The sequence below is a fragment of the Tinamus guttatus genome, unplaced genomic scaffold (assembly GCF_059628265.1).
Source record: "Tinamus guttatus ecotype Peru unplaced genomic scaffold, ASM5962826v1 Tinamus_guttatus_pri_ptg000007l, whole genome shotgun sequence".
In the NCBI taxonomy this organism is placed as follows: Eukaryota; Metazoa; Chordata; class Aves; order Tinamiformes; family Tinamidae; genus Tinamus; species Tinamus guttatus.
In genome coordinates this window covers 1,204,005-1,221,329 of record NW_028288541.1, presented here as the reverse complement: position 1 = coordinate 1,221,329, position 17,325 = coordinate 1,204,005, and the positions used below count along the sequence as shown (strand labels likewise).

The following is a 17,325-nucleotide window of genomic DNA, read 5'->3' as shown; positions in this document are numbered from 1 at the left end:
TATCCCCATTGCTCTTTCTCTGATCAGCTCCATTAGTAAAGAGATTAAGTGGTTTATTTCTGCCCCTGCCTACCATGCAGCTGTAGCCCCTTAGCTCCTCATGCCTCTCCTGCCTTGCCTGCACCTTCCCTGCAGTGTCCTTCTGCCAGCGGAGCCCACCGGTCCCTGCTGAGGTGAGGATGAAAGGATATGTGAGCACCTTGAGATGAAATACGTGGGAGTATGGGCTGCTTTTTCTGAAACAGGGCTGCTGCCCAAAAGCACAGATTTTTGAGGGGATTGCTGTCCTTCACGGTTGGTGTTCCAGGGATGCTAGGGAATTTCCTTTTATCCAGTGGAATATGCTGCCAGCCTGGAGAGCTGCTGCTAGCAGCTGGTTTAGCCACTAGGTCCTGGTGTGGGATAGAGTGGGGTCGCCAGGAGGGAAATGGAGGAGAGCTGGAAAGGCAATTGGAAGAGAAGGGCTTGCAGAAAGCCGTCCTGGGTCCGTAATCCAAGGGTGTCCCCACCTCCTCCTCCTACAGCACGGATGAGCCAAGGGGTCTGGCTGGGCTTTACGAGCCAGAACACAAACTGAGCTGCTGGAACGGGCTCAGCACCAAGGAGAAAGGAAAATGTGTGAAGTGATCCATGGGCCTGCAGCCACTGCCAGAAAACTCCTTGGCGCCTCCCTCCCGGCCTGTGTATGGGACACGGAGCGGAGCGCCCTCGGCCTCCGGCTTACCCGAGTGGCCCTGCACGCTCTCAAAGGTGGCGTGTTTGCGGCGGGCGCCCTGGGCCGAGGGTGCCTCGCTTCAGAGCCAGCCAGATCCAAGTGTGCTTTTAAAATCGCAATGCGCCTGGGCCTGCGCAGCCGAGCAGGCGGTGTGGGACTCCTGGTCACATAAGCAGGTTCAGGTCAGCTCGGAAGAGGTGGGTGCGCAGGTCGGTTTGGGCCTTTGCCGAGGGACAGCAGGATGGCCTGTTTGAGGAACAGTGAGACCCACCAGGTTGCATGTTCTGCCAAGGCGGAGTGGGCAGAGGGGCCACAGTGGGACACACAGGGGTTAAGCCGTGCGCGGCCGCTTGCGTAACCAAGGAAATATTAAAGCAAATAAACAGGGAACAGCTGTTGGGCAGCGGCCAGCTCTGAAAGGAAATGGAGCTCGGCGCTTCCTTCTCCGCAGCATCTCCTCTTTACTGACACTCGGGGCATCGGCTGCATCTGACCGGCTGGGGCTGTTTGCCCCAAAAAGGGCAAAGTCTCCCGGGATTCGTGTGTGCCCCGGCGGCACCGCTGCCCTGCTGTGGTTGCACACAGTGGTTGGCTCCTTGGGTGTGCAGACGTGCAAGGAGGTAGCAGCCCTTCCTCAATGTGGCGTCTTAGAGCAGTGCTTGCTCCTAGGTGGAAAACATTGTCACCAGGGTCCGTTCAGGGAAGAAGATGCAAACTAGCTCTGTGCGAGCACAACAAATTTACGTGACAGCTTGGAGATGCTTTATATATTTATATACACGTACATCATGGTGCCTATAGGAAAGTTTAACACAAATGTGTACCTTCCCTTACATCCCCAGCCCCTTCAACTTCCCTTACCAAAAAAAATTAACTGCTGCTTTTCGCCTATGTTGAAGAAATGAATGAAACTGTGGCTTTTCCCCTTCCTTCCGCCTTATCACGCGCATGCTGCAAACTTGTGGTGCTGTACAGTGGAAATTGGACTGAAAGGGGAAGAGTGAAGCAGATCCTCTTAATGCAGTGGAAAGAAGTGCTCTAGGTAAGCTTGGTAGCATTGGCTATGGTAGCTGCTGGAGGCCTTTATTATATGAGTCCATTTTATGGTTCCATGCCAGTTTTAGCACTTCAGGCAGAAATTTTCCATGTTGGAAATTATTCATGCCTCTGAAAAAAAAATAAACTAAGTAATTGGCTAAAATGATTTGGCTGCTTCTGAAAACATTATAAGAGGGGGAAAATATATTCTTCCGTGTCCGACTATGGTGATCTTTTGCTGCGTTGGAGCACGAACTGGAGACCTGAATCACAGGTGACCCTGGTGTCAAGAATCTGCCTTTTGTGCTATCCCATGAAAATTCATCCATGCCTGTTCATACTTCAGGCTTTGAGCAATCACAGTAGCTGCATGCTTAGGTGGAGATGTTTGTTAATTTAATATCTTTGATCCCAGACATTTTATCCATGCTTTCCATGCTCCGACGAGGACCTGAGAAGGGCTTTATTTTTACAGTAGCAGCTCTGGCTGCATCCAGGCGGAGGTTGGTGGACCCTCATTTGCTTTCGGTGACCTCCTCTGGACGCAGAGAGCAGGGTAAGGTTGCTGCCTTACCCAAGTGCAAGAGGAGAGCTACTTGAGGTGGGTTGGTGGCAGGGCTGCGGGGCTGAGGGGACAGAGCTGTGGAGCTGTTGAGGTCGATCCTGGTGTTTCAGAGCAGCCCGAGCACCGCTGTGCGAGTGCTTCAGGATTTTTCTCCTGGTATTCCCCAGGGGTTGCAGCTGAATTGCTTGTCACCTTCTGTTGTGACTAAACAATTATTTTAGGATGAGGGCCAAACAAAACATATGCACACTTATTACTGAGAGCCTCGCGGGCGAACTTATTCCCACTGCAACCAAATGGCAAAGGGGCCTTTTTATGCCCTTCCCTCCCCAGGTAGGCAAGGATAACACTCAGCATGACAACTGCCAGCTGAGCTGAAACCGGAGTGAACCTGGTGCTGTGCTCTGCCTCCGTGTGAACACAGTGCAGATGTGAACAGACATGTTCCCCTTCCTGAAATACATTTCCATGGTCCTTCGTGTATCCGGCTCCTATTGCTTTGCACCTCCGTGAGCATGCCTGAATATTGTCTTCCCTCCAGCAAGGCGTGTGCTGGCAATGTCACAAGCTACCTTACTGGTCACAGTAACAGCGTGTTCTGTTGTCACCAGTGGTTGGAAGTATTCAGGCTTTTATCCAGATGCTGTGAACTTTGAGCTGCTCTTTTAGGCTGTCATTGCTAGTACCAGGCTGGCCCTCTTGTGTAAAAGCCATAATTTATGGAGGTATCTATATGCCTGTGTTTGTGCTACATTGAATGAGAATGGCTGGCTGAATCCCATCCTGAATATTCCCAAGTAATTGGTCAGTATTTTTTCTGAGGCTAAAAGGTCTCATGTTGGAAGTTGCTGCCCGCTGCCAGTTAAACTCCCTCACCACTTTGAGTTCAGTTGGCTTCTTAGCTTTATGTCAGGAAGCTTTATGAACCAGTGGCAGTGCTTGGAAGATGCTTTTTCTGCAAAGACCACTCAATCTCCATCCCTTCAACTGAGATGTGGCCTCTGCTGCGCTTGGGGCAGAGAGGTCCTTGGGGTGCTGGGCTCTGCAGGGGAGCTCCTGCATGTGCTGCTTCTGAGGCCTGGCAAGTCCTTCCTCACGGAAAGCCATGGAAATGCGGTGTTGTCAGTATATAGCAATGTAGGATAAAAGAGTCAAGAAGCAATGGATTTGCAGGAATAGGTTAATCAGCAGTGAGGATCTTCCTCAGCCTGAAAAGCTGGCTGATTAGTTTCTGTGACTCACTCAAGGCTGGCATGCCCGGGGGATTTCTCAGGGTTGCATCCTTTTTTTGCTCTTCTCTGTTTTCACTCTTCTCTGTAAAGGTACTTACTATGGCAGCCTTTCCAAGCACCACCTTGCTTTTCTCCTCCAAGGTTGTGAGACCTCCCTGAATTCCCTGTTTTCATCATTTTGACCACCCCACAGCGGGTAACACAGGAGATTGCCATCTCTGCTTTAAGGTCCAGTGACCAACATCAGTTCTATAACTTAACCAGTCTATTCCTAGCAGGAGGCACAGACTGCTTTATTGCAGCTTTTGGCAAATGTGAAAGCATTACGCCTTGTATTTTAGGAGGTATGCAAATGGTGCCCCTTCCTGCTCTGGGGTCATCACAGGATGCCTGGTATACTGTGCAAGACAGGGAAAATGGGAAGGGATTGCACTTCTGTGTAGGTTCTCAGTGTCGCTGATACTTCCCTCTCTCCTTCTTGCTTTCTTCTTCATTATTTTCTGTGACACAGTGATTTACACCAGAGCAATATTTCAGAGATTAAAAAAAAATCCCAGACGAAGTCATCATTCTAAAATGTAAAGCCTCAGGTAATTATACTCTATGCAATAAATTTGTAACTACAAATGTAAAACTACAGCTCTGCACTAGTCTTTTGGCTGGAGAAATCATTTCTTTAGTAGAAGACTGAGGTTCTTTCGTAACACTCAATATGCCAGATGTGGGCTATTGGGAGCAGATGGCTGCTGTTCCTAAGAAATAAAGGCAATAACACTGATGCTTGCAAAGATGCCAGTTATATTTTGGACGCTAACTGAGGCTGGCAGCTATGCTGGAAACTTCAGCTGGCACAGAGGTTGCTGATCAGACACGTGAATGGCTGTCTCTGGTGGATGGAGATAGAGGGGTCTGGCTCTGCTGCGCTGCTGAGAGGCCCCCTGAGCTCTGCCCGGCGCAGAAGAGCTGTCTAGTGACTGCAGGGCTCTGCTGCATCACGTCAGCGGTGTCACCGGGGGGGTGTCTTCATAGAATCCTCCCAAAATTGTCTCAAAAGTTTGTGAGGAGTAGTCTTATTAGAAAGCAGATGTTCTGTTTTTTTTGTTTGTTTGTTTGTTTTTAATGGAAACTCCAAAATGGAAACAATTTTTTCCCCATTTTGTAATTATGAGCTCATCAACCACGGTAGTTTGGGTAGTGTTTTGATGTCTTCGTGTGACTGAGAATTGCTGTCTTCTTGCTATACTCCTAATATGTCCTTGCACCCACAATCAACCTTTCTACATCTTTTATCCTATTACGAGATGCCCGAGCTTTCTGTTCTACAGCAGCCCGCTCCCCTCGGTCAGGAGTCCTGTGCCTGGCTCCTTGCAGTGCTCTGATTCTCCTTCTCACATCCTGGACAGCAGAACTGGAGCAGATCCAGTGAATCACTTGGTCTGCTTGTGAGCCCTGATGGAGCCACTTGCAGTACCGAGTTTCCCCCTTCGAGCAGGCCTTGCCATTCACCCGGTGTCCTGGCTTGCTGCCACGCAAGGAATAGCTTTTCCTGTGGCAAGCAGCTATGAGCCCTTAAAAGCCAAACTTCAGCCCAGGGTGCCCTCCCAGGGGACAGGCTATTGCAGGACTTTTTTCCTTGTGGCTGGAAGCCTCTGCTTTGGAGCTCGTCACAGACGGAGGCTACTAAGAGAGGGTTGTGATCTCTGCTTAGCTGCAGGAAGGTTTCATCCTAAACTGACAGAAGGGGATGTGATGTGGCCTGGGCTAAATGTGCTTTGCTGCACAATTCAGAGATGGGAAAAATTGAGAATTTAAAACAAACTTTAAAAAGCCTCTGACTTCCTTGCCCGCTCCATTCTATGCACATCGAGTGTGTTTCCCCAGGCCTCCGTTTTCTCCATGTGCTTAACAAATCTTCCAAGCTTATAACTGGAAAGTTTCAGCATTGACCCACCTGGAGCTATGTCATCTTGGAGAGAGTCCTGCATGCCTCAGGCCAACAGCTTTGTGTGTAAAAGAGGAGGGGAAAAAAAGGCTGTTGAGGTAGTGCCTACTTTTGAGAGAATTGGCAAAGGCAGTGGTCTCTGCATGTCATCTCTCTATGAAAGATTAGCTGCTCTGGAAGAGGTTCTTCACTTGCCATACATGTGCAGCAGAAAAGCAAAAATAAGGGAATAAAAAAGTATCTTAGCTTAGACAGTTTGTTATAGCATTAGAGTAGCCTCAGAGGCACTAATTGACGCATAGAGAGGAGTCATTCTTGTCTTGCTGCTTCAGGCCGTTGGGCTCTTGAAAAGCTGCAAGGAGGTGAGTGCTTTGCTGGCAGCACTGAGCCCCGCTGGGTGCGGGGCAGCGGTCACAGCCCCTGTGTTCCTGCTCCTCCTCTTCTGAGCCTTGCATAGAGCTTCTGGCAACGTTTGCCTGAAAAATGTGCAGTTCACAAAGGTGAAGTATGCGTTACCTTAATTTTCCGGCTGTAAAAAGCAAGGGCTGGGAATGTCAAGTCATCTGTCCCAAGCTGCCCAAGGCTCCTTCAGGTAGAACCTGATCCGCTACTTGCCTTTCCTACCCGCTCTAATCACTGCACCCTACTGTCCTTCCTGGTGGTGGTGGTTTTTGGTGACCTCTGGGATGAAAAGGCCCACAGATTTCTCAGTTGTTTCTGCTGGTAGTGAGGATGGATGGATTTTTTTTTTTTTTTTTTTTTTGTATCCAGAGATTGTAAACCGGACTCTTTCAATAGCTATTTCATAACAGGAATCGTATTTCAACACTTTGGGAATTTCTTTTTTGCAGGGTTTATGGAGTTCAACGAAATTGTGAACACTTGAGTATGCAATGTACTTCATGATTTCACCTAGCCACAAAAATAAATCAGCAAGATCTGCTCCCTTAGACAGCTGGATCATGAAAGACAGGCACTTGCGTGACCAAAGACTAGAAAAAACCCACAACTTCCTATGGTGAGGCTCCTGTTACACAGCCCCAGCAAAGCTTGTGCTTTGTTTCTCTGTGTCCAGACTTTCTTAAGAGCTGTAAGTGCTTTATGCAGAAGAATGGATGGGGTGAATTGCCCTAGTCTAATGCAAGAGAGGAAAAAACACTTTCCATCAAATAAGGACTACCTCTGTCTTTACAAGAAACAGCCTGTGTTTCTTTTCCCAGCAGTGCATCAAAGATCTTCATCATTCTCTCTCCTTTTGTCTCCCTGCACAAAGAATACGCATAGTCCAGTGCACTTTGGTCTAGTTGAAAGTTGGCTCCTTGCAGCCTTTCTCTCCAAGAGGCTCCCATTTATAGCTTTCCAGCACTTGGCAGCCAGGAGCCAGCACATTCCCGTGCATGTTAGCACCAAGGCAGGTCGGCTGAGTTATAATTGGCTCTAACTGGCACTCGGACCAGCCGCTAAATTCTTTACCTGGCAGCTGAGCGGGGCTCTGAGCTGTTGAAAGCAGTGCCTGCCTCTGGGAAACAGCGCAGTCCTCCCGGCAAGGCAGTGCTGGATGAGAGTTCCCAGGATCTGTGTGCACCTGGGGCAGGCGCAGCAGCACCAGGCACCATCCTCAAAGGAAAATGTTTTTGGTCTTGTAGCTAAAGCCTTTCACAAGCTGCTGGTCATAGCAGCGCTTGTCTGTTTTGCTCCAAACACACAGCCCTTTCCCTCTGAGCATGTAGCTCCAAAGTTTCTGTACCCCTGTGATGCTGCTGCCATCCACCCTGCAGATTTTGGGCTTCTTCGCCCTTTGTCCCAAGGGCTCCATCCCTCATTCTGGGTCTCATCTCTGTCCACTGTGCTCAGCGCCAAGTTAGCCCCGTCCTGTTGGGTTCCGTAGCTGGGTCTCCTTGACAAAGCAGGGCTGGTTTCCCAGCCCAAACTCCCTTCGTTCATCCTTTCCGGCACCCCCTGTTCGCCTCCCTTTGGGAGGTCTGGCCGCAGCAGAGGCTGTTGGCAGCCGTGGCTCTGCCGGGAAGCTGCTCACCGGTTAAGCACCATGCTCTGGGTGTGATCCTGAGAGGAGCCTGCGCTCAGCGTAACGCACAGAGGGAGACGGTGGAAAGATGGGGCGGTTAAAACAGCGGCTGTGGCTCCTCCGAGGCTCAGCGGAGATCTCGTGACGACAACGCGGCCTGTTTTCGCTTGGCGAGGTTTTCAGTAACATGATGTTTTAAAGCTGCTTTCTAGCACCAGGAGATATGTTACACCCCTCCCTCTGTTCTGGCTTCACGTGTGAGCTCATGTCTTTCCACTTTCCAGCTATTTAGTGAGAAAGCACTAGAAATGTAGCTGTTCCCTTCCTGGGTGAGCCCAGACAGCATCTCCTGGTGGGTGAGTTGCTGCTCGTGGCCTCGCTCTCCTTCCTGATGCCCATGGGGCTCAGTCGTGAGGATGCGGATGGGTGCGGGGCCGCGTGGAGCTGACTGATGGGGACTGTCACTGGCTGTCAGCTGGGGACTTCAATGAGGTTTGCATGGCTGTTGGCTGGCATGGGCCCCAGCCTCTTCTCCATGCACTTAATCAGACTAATGCAGCCCTATTTTCTGGTGCAAAGACCTGCAATTTATATCATGTGGCAGCAGCCCTGAGTCTAAAAGGTACTAGTTAATAAAGAAACAGTCTGATGTTACTTGTTAAGGATTTGAGGACTGAGAGGTAAATCAGTACAATGGAGCCTGCATTCGAGAGTGCTGAATTTTTAGTAAAATGGCTAGAACCCTTTTAAATTGCTAAATCTGCATTGCATAGTACTGGCCATTACATGTGCCAAACAAATATCTTTGGCATCTAATAAACAGAGGCATCTGTGTAGTTTCATGGGGAACAGAAGATGCCAAAAAGTGGGAGAAGGACAGAGGGAGAGAGATGGTAGTTCTGGTCTATTGCTGCCCTTTCGGAGGGAGGGGATGAAGCTCAAGGGGGACAGCATGTTCTTTGGGGTCCTGTTTTCTCACTTTCATTTTTCTTTCTGTGCTGCTTGCTTGATTTTTGTTAGGCTGTCTCAGGTGTAACACAGAGTTGTAAATTACCGTTCCTGCCCGGGCTGTTGAAAGTAATTTCTGTGAAGGTGATCTTGAATCTTGAATTCTCCTTGGGAAGTGTGGACTTCCGAATTGTTTCCCCTGGGCGTCGGTGAAGAAGTCGAGCGCCTGCCCTCTGCTCCCAGCAATACTTTTTTCCTGCTACTTGCCTTCAATGCCCATTTTTCTACATGCCCTCCCTGTGCTGAGATCTGTCTGGCTCCTCGTTCCCATCTCTGGGAAGGCACAGGCTTTTCCTGGCTCCGTGGCAGCAATCCTGCCTGAGGGACGGGGATTTCTCAGCTGTGGGACCGGGGAAGAGCTGGTGGGAGGAGAAGGCCGGGACTGCAGGATCGGCCCTTCCTCCGTGAGTCATGTGTTCCAGGCGGCACTTAACGAGGGGACCTCGTTAGCCAGTGCATGGAGGGGGAAAAAGCGAAGCGGTGCCAGGGAGCTGGCAGGGCGGATGCTGCCGCCCCGGCCCGTCCCCTCCGGGGCTGTGGTGACTCCTCGTTTTCCTGCCAGCTGCTCAGGTTTGTGTCCCCCTTGCTGTCACGTTATCTAGGATTGCAGTGGGAATGGAGAGTGAGCTCCCTCGTGGTCTGTCCACATGAGAAGGAGCAGGGCTGTTCCTCCAGCTCCCTGGTGCAAGGCATTGCAAATACTATCGCTTGCTGTGGTCCAGTGCTTGACCTCTTTGGAGCTGGCCCTTTGTCGTAGGGGACTTTGGGAATGCCTCCCTTAGTGAGTGGTTTAGGAATGAAGAGGTGATGCTACACAGGACAGATTGAGCTGAATTTAGCAGTACACCTTTGCTCACAAGTGGAATGCTTTTCCATCTCCTTATCCCGCCTTGGCCCCTGATGGACTCCTCTGGGGTGGATCCAACTTGCTCATCAATCCAGTAGAAAACCAGCCTAGTTCCCTGCTGGATTGGACTGGCTCGTAGAGGGGCTGAGCAAATGCCAGAGCTGGCACGAGCTGGGGACAGCTCTGGGAAGTGAAGAATGAGGAAGAGGAGGGAAGAAGCAAGAATTTTCCCTCTCTTTTGTTGCAAGCCAGTTTGTTGGGTTCAACCATATCATGCAACTTTGCTATCAGGTATCTGGGCAACTTTCCTCAATGCTGCAGAGCCACTCTACACTGAAATATTTAGGGATTTAACTGGGATACTCAGCTTCGTAGTGTGCAACCACCATTTTTTCCTGAGACTATTTTAACAAAAACAAAAGTTGCTGGAAAAAAATGAAGAAAACATCCCTTTTTAGAAAAGTTGTATCTTTGAGAATTCCTCAGAGCTGCTGCCTGTGACCCAGGAAACAGTGAGGTATGGAAATCACCAGCACCTGTTGCAGGGATATAAAACCCTGCAACCCTGGAGTTCCTACCCAGGCTCATTGAACAGGTTGTTGCATTTCTGTATCTTTAAGCTTCACATCTACATGTGGCTGAAGAAAGGGTCCCTGAAAATGTTGTCATTTTAGGCCATGCAGCACCCGTGAGCCAGACAAGCGCAGCTGGGAATGTGAGCACTGAAATCCTAGCACGCTAGGAAGGAAACTCAGCTCAGTACGGGTAGAGTGTTCCCTTAATTTGTCATTATTAATTAATCGTAGTAATTAAAAAAGGTTACTTCTTGATGAGCCACTTAAAAGGTTAAAAACCCTTTTAATTTTATTGGCTAGCTTTTACCATGCAAATTGATACTGTTTTTTTAGTTCTCCTTGGCAAATCAGCATTTTCCAGTTCCCATCTTCATCTGCCTCCTGGGGAAAAAAACCCTCCCGCTGGAAAGTTCCCAAGCCACGCTGGTGTTTCCCGTTACAGGCGGCTGCTCTCCACCTGCCAACAGGTGGCTTTTTTAAGCCCTTGGATTTGTGTTTGTGATCAGTCAGTGAATTTGGCCAGAGGCCTTTTGGGTTTTCTGTTTTAATATCTCCATGGTGGGGCCATGCTTCAAGAACAGCATCCCTCACGTGAAGGCACTATCGTGGTTCCTGCTGCTTAGAGGTTTAGTTGCACTGAAAAAATCTTGGCACTGCTTTCTGTCCCCTTTGGGTCCTGAAGGAACAGATGCAGCTGGAGGTGTGTGGTTTGGATTGTGTTTTGCCTGTGTGCGATCTGCATCCTGGTTTCTGGTTCTCCTCCTGGGGAAGGGGCGAACGTGCCAGCCCGGGCTAAGAGGGTCTCCTCGTTGCCCACCGTGAGCTGTGATGCTGTTTGTCTCCCTCCGTGTGCCAGGCTGTCTGGGCACCCTGATTTCCCTGCTCCCTGCTAAGTGCATTAACTCCTCGAAAGGCTGCGCCGCCGTCTCCTCCAGCAGACAGCATTTGCCATCCACGTTCTGGTTTTGCAAAGAGCAGAGTTTCTTGGCTAGGGCTCTGGCAAGGTCTGTCTGAGACCAGGAGGGCTGCAAAGCCGGGGGCCCTTGTCCCTGCCGTGCCAGAGGTGGCAGCTCCTTGGCCATCGGCACGGTGCGAGCAGAGCGCGCAGCATTCGGAAGATCGGGCTGCGTGTATCTGCCCACTGCAGAGGCTGTTCTAGGGGGTGCTGAACTCGGGGCTTTTCAACACCTCCCGCTCTGTAGAGGCTGGGTGTGAGGGCAGGGTGAGGTGCTGCTGGCCGCCCTGCGGTGCTCCGGGTGCCCTGGCGAACAGCACGCTCCTGCCGCGGACGGGAGCGGGAAGGGAGGCCATGGCTGCTCGGATAAGCTGGGGTGTAACCTGCCCTTCACCTGGGAAAAGCGCAGGCTGTGCTCAAACACGCTTATCTAAAACTCCCTGGGAGTCCTGAAATGCTCAAAAGTCTCAGTGTTGCGTAAGGTACCAGGAAAAAAGCGCCGTCGGGACAACGAGGTGCCTCCTGTCAGTACTGGCTGAGTTCACACAGGAACCAGAGTGACTCGACTTGTCCATGGGCAAATTCTAGTTGTTTGCTGCGTTGCTTTAGGGCCTTGTTTTATCAGCATTTGTTGCTGCTGGCCAGAGCTTTTGTTTGTCGGATGGCAGAGGACTGATACAAACAGATCACGCTGAAGATTAAGGCATGAAGCGTCACACGGAGCCACCATTCCTTGCAGTTAAACCTTAGCGCCTTGCAGGAACTCGCTCCTCTCTTCCACCTGTGCAATTGCACTGGCTCCTGAGTTGTTCTTGACAGACACCTGCCTGAACATGATCAGAATGAAACCCTCCCTTGCTTCCCGAGGAAAATAACCTCTGTAACTAAGCTGTTGTGCTGACTCTGCTTGCTTGCTTGGACGATGGGGTATGTGTTTAGGGAAGCAACAGCGGGGAAAATAGAAAGTTAAGAAGTCGTCTATTTTCAGAGCAGGCTCATATGACTTCGGCTGCTAACCAACTGTGGTCTCCCAGATGACAGAATTGCAGGTTTTGCAACTCTGCTGGTAGCTCAAGTGCCTCTCCCTCTTTGTTTCTTCACGCCTGGGCCTGCCACAGATTTAAACCCTTGCACTGATTTTGAGGAAAGAATGTATGCCAGGTATCTATCTCATGCACTGGAGTAACAAAGATTCTTGAGAAGGGAAGGGTTGAATAGGAATAGGATCATGAGCCATGTCAGGGAGAAGCTGGTGACCATCCAGTGCCATCCAGTGCTTCTGGCAAACACACGGCTTAATGCCAACTGGGATGTATGGCGAGGGTTTCTTTGGTGGGTGATCTCCAGGGAGCTTGACTCTTGGCTTGAAACCGAGTCTTTGTAGTAAAACTAGATTTCCTTGGAGTCTCTGAGCACAGTTCCCTCTTCTATATATGAAATAGGGCAAATGCACTGATATCTCTCCATCATTTCCTTTTCAACAACGGAGACTAAATATTCTGACTTTCCTTTCTTCTTCTAAACCGATCTGCTTTGGGATGCTGGAAGACACTGTTGGATGTGTCTTTCCAGTCCTCCATCCCTATGGTCGCGGCTGCAGCACAGCTCGAGCAGTAGGTTCAGCTGGTGCCCTGTTGTCCTTGGCCAGAGTACAAGGCAGGTGACATAGCTCCTTCCTGCTCCCGCACCGCGGCGCCTTCCAGAGAGGGCTTTCCTGTGTGACACAGGGCCAGGTGCCACGAAGGGAAGTTCCCACTCGTAGGATGTGGTGAGGAAGAGGAAGCGGAGCAGACTGGAGGCCTCCCACATCTTGCTGCTCCATGCCCATGGGTGCCTACCGGCAGAGTCATTTCCCATGGCTCGTTGCAGTGGTAAATTAGGGCTGCTGTTTTGACTGTTTGGTGTTTTTAATGCCCTGCTGCTGGTGCATATACTGCATGAGGCAGCACTCATGACTCTCTGTATGGTCTGGGGCCTGCATATGCTGCCTAATTCCATCTAGAGGCTGCACTGCAATTACTACAAATTAAGTGGAAAATGGATTAGTAAGGTACCGTAGACAGAATTATGGCTTTCAGGACTCAGCACCCCCTGTATCAGACATAAAAAGCTATATATTTTATTCACCAAAGAACCCGACAGAGAGATCAGCAGCTCTGAGGCTGTGTTAATGGAGGTTGCTGCTATGAGATGGTTGGAGGCAGAGATACTGTGTTCTTCTCCAAATCATAATTGCTCTTGAGATTTTTCTTTTGTTAACACTATAATCTCTTCCTTGTCTCTGCCAAATGTATTCTGGGTGGCCTTAAAAATGGAGTGAAACAAGCAGTGCGTTACAGGAGAGATGCAATTAGCACGTGGGGTTTGAATGGTGGCATTGGTTATAGAGACTCCCATCTTCTCATCACTGATAGATGAACTTGATAATCTGGTAGTGGTTTCTGGGTGGCTGAGTTTCATGGTGAAATTCAAGTGTGCAGTTCCCTGTGTCAAGGCTAATAAAGGCTTTGATGGGTTAGGCACTTGTGCCCCAGTGCCCCCTTTCCTGGGGTGTCTCCAGCCCTAGTGATTGTGCAGTGCCCCAGTTGCTTATCTCAATTGAGTCTAACAGGCACTTCTGAGGTCTGGGCTCTGGGAATCAGCATGTGCTGTGGCTGGAAATGGAAATCATTCTGGGTAATAAAAGCTTTTTTTTTGGTCTGGTTCCTTTTGGAGACCTCGCATTGTGCTCAGTTCTCAGAATTGGCGTGGAGGGAGGAAGAGGCTTGTATTGATTTTGCTTCTCCCCTGGAGCAGCATCGAGCTGTGAAGGGGGGGATGTGATAGCTCTTGCTGGGCTGTGAATCTGCCCCTTCCCTTTGCATCCTTCAGCGGCTGAGCCAGGCCCCCGCTCCCACACTGGGCGCCCGCTGGTGCAAGGCGGCAGGAGGAGGAGGATGGGCAGGGCTGCCTCCTTCCCCAGCCCTGCCCAGGGAGCGCAGGGTCTCTGCCGACACCGCAGCGCTTGGGGTGCAGCAGCCTCGCGCCAGCGGGTTGGGTTTGTGTGTGGTTTGGCCGAGACCCGCTGGGCCGGGGGGCTCGGGGCAGGGCAGACCCGGCTGCCGCTTTTGCTGATGTTTTACTAGCGCGTTCCTGGAGCCTGCCAGGAGGAGGGAAGGGCAGCCCGTGCAGTCGGCCGCTTCCTGACCAGCTCTGCGCTCGCTTCCCTTGCCATTTTTGTCAGCCGCTCGGAGCCAGCGGTATCTCCCTCTGTCTAGTGTTTCCTGTGATTTCATAGGAAACCTCTCTTGCAGTGGCAGCTGCTGCCAATTTGTGCAGACCTTCTTTCTGACCTCAATTAATTCTTTTTTATCTATTGCTGAGCAATGCTTAACATTTTCCATCAAGTTCTCACAATCCAGCCTCTGTGATGCTGTTTCCTATTGCTGAGCAGGTCAAAATTGCCGCTGCCCTGTAATAAGTACCTTCAAACTCATCACTTGCACCAGAAAAGCAGGGATGGGGGAGGAACTGTAGTGGTCCAGAAACAGTTCAGTTTTGCTCTTCAGCTTCAGTTAACACCTTTGAACACCCACCTCATCACCATCCATCACTGCTAAAAAGGTTTTATTTGTTGTACTCCCAGTACAGTGGGTCCTTTCCCAGGCTTGGCCTCTTCAGCTCAGCATTAATAATACTCAGGGTCTCAACTTGCTGCGTTTTGCTCCTTCAGCTTTCTGGGCTGTTTTTTTCACAACCTGTTTATCCATCGTCATCCCGTGGATGAAGGGCGGCTGCCTCTCCTAGGATAGCAAAGAGACTAAATATCAATAGGCCGTGGGCTGTTGCCAGATGTCACCGTCTTTCCCCAAGGATCTGCTTGGCAGATGCTCCCGAGGCAGCCGCCTTGGGAGCGAGGGCGTCTCGAGTTGCATGGGGCCTTTGCGAGGTCTTTGGTTCTCGCCGCATTTCTCTGAGCTTCCCCAGGGGCCTGGGTGCCGCTGCGATGACGGCAGGTTCCCACAGCTGCATCCCTTTCCCACTGCATTTTAAAATCAGTGGGACACTGACCCTCTGCGGGTCAAGTCTTCCCATAAGAACACTTGACTAATGCCCTGGGTTTCCAAAGACAATTCTCAAAGCCACTAAGTGAGTTGACATCATATAGGAAATCCCAGAGCAGAAACCCTTCTCTTTTTGCCCACAGATACCATATTTGGGCCTAGCAGCAGTGGGTGACAAAGTTTGCGTGCTTTTGGATTTCCCTGGAAAAGGGAAGTGAAGGAAAGGACTGATGCTTTTCTTTTTGTGGTAGTGTCTAAAGCCTGGAGCCAGAAAACGTAGCGAGGGGTGAAGATCTTGATCTGAGGTGTCCTGGGGGATTTGTGGCCACGGGAGCGCAGGGCTTGGTGGGCTGAGCCGTGTCCCTGGTTCCAGTGCCCCCGGTCGAGCCGGCGGAGCTGCGGAGCGAGGGATGAGAGCAGGGTTTGGCAGAGGCCCATCTTTCTCCCACGCTGAGCTGCTGGCCCGCGCGGAGGGGAGGCCGTTACTCGCACAAAGGGACTCCTGTGATGCTGCTGCCACTCGCTGAACCAGCTGGCAAAGCCTTTTGTTGAGCTTTTTCTGTGTTTTTTTTTTTAAATTTTTTTTCGTTGCAGTCAAGAGCTCACTCCTCTGGCATGGATAACTGCTGTGTCTGGGGCAGGCATGGATGAGGTCAGCGCTCGCTGGCCATCCCGGGACAGAGTCCCCTTTGCCCGGCCGGGGAAGAGTCCGCTGGTCAGAATGGGATGCACATCCGTGTCCCCTTCCCGTGCTGCGGCTCGCAGCTCGGCTCTGACCGCGTGTGCTGGTGTTGTGCAAGAGTGGAAGAGTTTGTTCCTTTGCCCGGCTATTTCATCACTCCGTCCTTGTGCGCTGGGGGCCTCTGCTCTTTCGTGACGTGCATCGTCCCTGCCGTAAGTTGACAAAGACTTGCTTTCTCTTCGGCTGTTCTGGTATGTGCCCAGTATGTGCCCTAATGCTCATTAATGGAAAACCAGAGCCTTGGAGCCTGCCAGAGCAGCTTGACAAAAGCAAATCCCGGCACCGGCTGCTCAGGACTTGCTGCTGGGGTGACCGCACGTCCCGTCAGCCCTGTCGTTGTAGGGGGAATGCAGAGCTACGCGTTTCCTCTGTCACCTGAAATTTCTCTTCCATCAGACCAGATTTAAATTAAAAGCGAAACTCCCCCACTAAAATGTAAAGTTGAAGTTTTTCCTTCATTGTGTAAAGCAAATGCAAAGAAGCAAAGTGTGAGCTTTGCTTACCTTATCTTTTTAGCGTTTTCTCTGAGTTTCACGACTGTTGAGAACTGTGGGGGCAGACTCACGGCTTGTTAGACCTGGGACCCTGCTTCTCCAGCCCAGGTGTCCCTCTGACACGGGACTGTTTGCACAATTAGCAGCTGTTCTCTGGCAAAGCTCTTGGAGAAGCCTCTGCCTCCTGGGAATGCCCTGGGAACGCTGCCTTGGTACATCCTGCCCTCTCCCTAGCATCACTGAGAGTTAATTCAATTAGGGTGTTATCTTTTTAGCTTCCTGTTAATGGAGGCACTGTCTGCCAAAGTGTTAGCTGTTGATATACAGCTGCTCCTGGAGGACCATGTCCCCTGGGTGGTTGGGACAGCATTATCACCCAAACTGTTAATGCACAGCCACGGGGAGAAGCGGGAACAAGCAGGTCGCAGAGGAGCCTCCGTGCTAATTCCAGAGACAAGGTACCATGCAGACATTTCTGGGTTAATAAGAAATATAGCTAATTGCAAACATAAGATACATGGGAATAGGAGCAATAACAGGAGAAACTTGGCTCTTTGCCCTGCCCTGACTTGCTGTTGGGAGGAGCCCGGTTCGGAGGCTGCTGCCTCTCCAGGGCATCAGTGCCGGGCTCCTGACTGAGGCACCGGGGCCTGGGCGCCGTGCGATAGGGATCCAGGGCTGCCGAGCAAGCAGTGAGGGACCTGAGGCAGCACTTGGAGCCAAAGTGCTTTAAACTGCATCCACTTTAACTCTTAGAAGAAAAAAAGAAAAGAAAAGAGAGAGAGAGATTCTTTCAGAGATATTTTTAAATCATTCTGGAGAGGGAAAACAATAGGATTATTGTTTCTTCCGTTTCCTTCGTTTTTGTGACTGACCTGGCTGCTCGCGTTGCCGACAGCGAGACTGGCTCTCGGCCTCCTTGCTGCATCCCGTGCCTTGAAGGGGTCCCTGTCTGCCTGCCTCCCGTCTGCCTGTTCTCCCCTCTCCCCAGGAGCTTGGATGTCTGGGCAGTTTTCCCGTTGGAGACTGTGATGTGATCAGCCTCGTGCAGAGCTTGGCTGCAAACCCTTGCTGTTGACATGATTTGCAGGAGTCTCCCCGTACCGACCTCCTTGGTTCCAAAATTCCAGGTCTGCTGCGGCG

General features: G+C 50.8%; 1 protein-coding gene across 1 annotated transcript in view; it reads left to right on the top strand.

Moving 5' to 3' along the window:
* SH3PXD2B (SH3 and PX domains 2B) overlaps positions 1-17,325 on the top strand; it is a 74,032-nt gene that overhangs the window by 14,125 nt on the left and 42,582 nt on the right.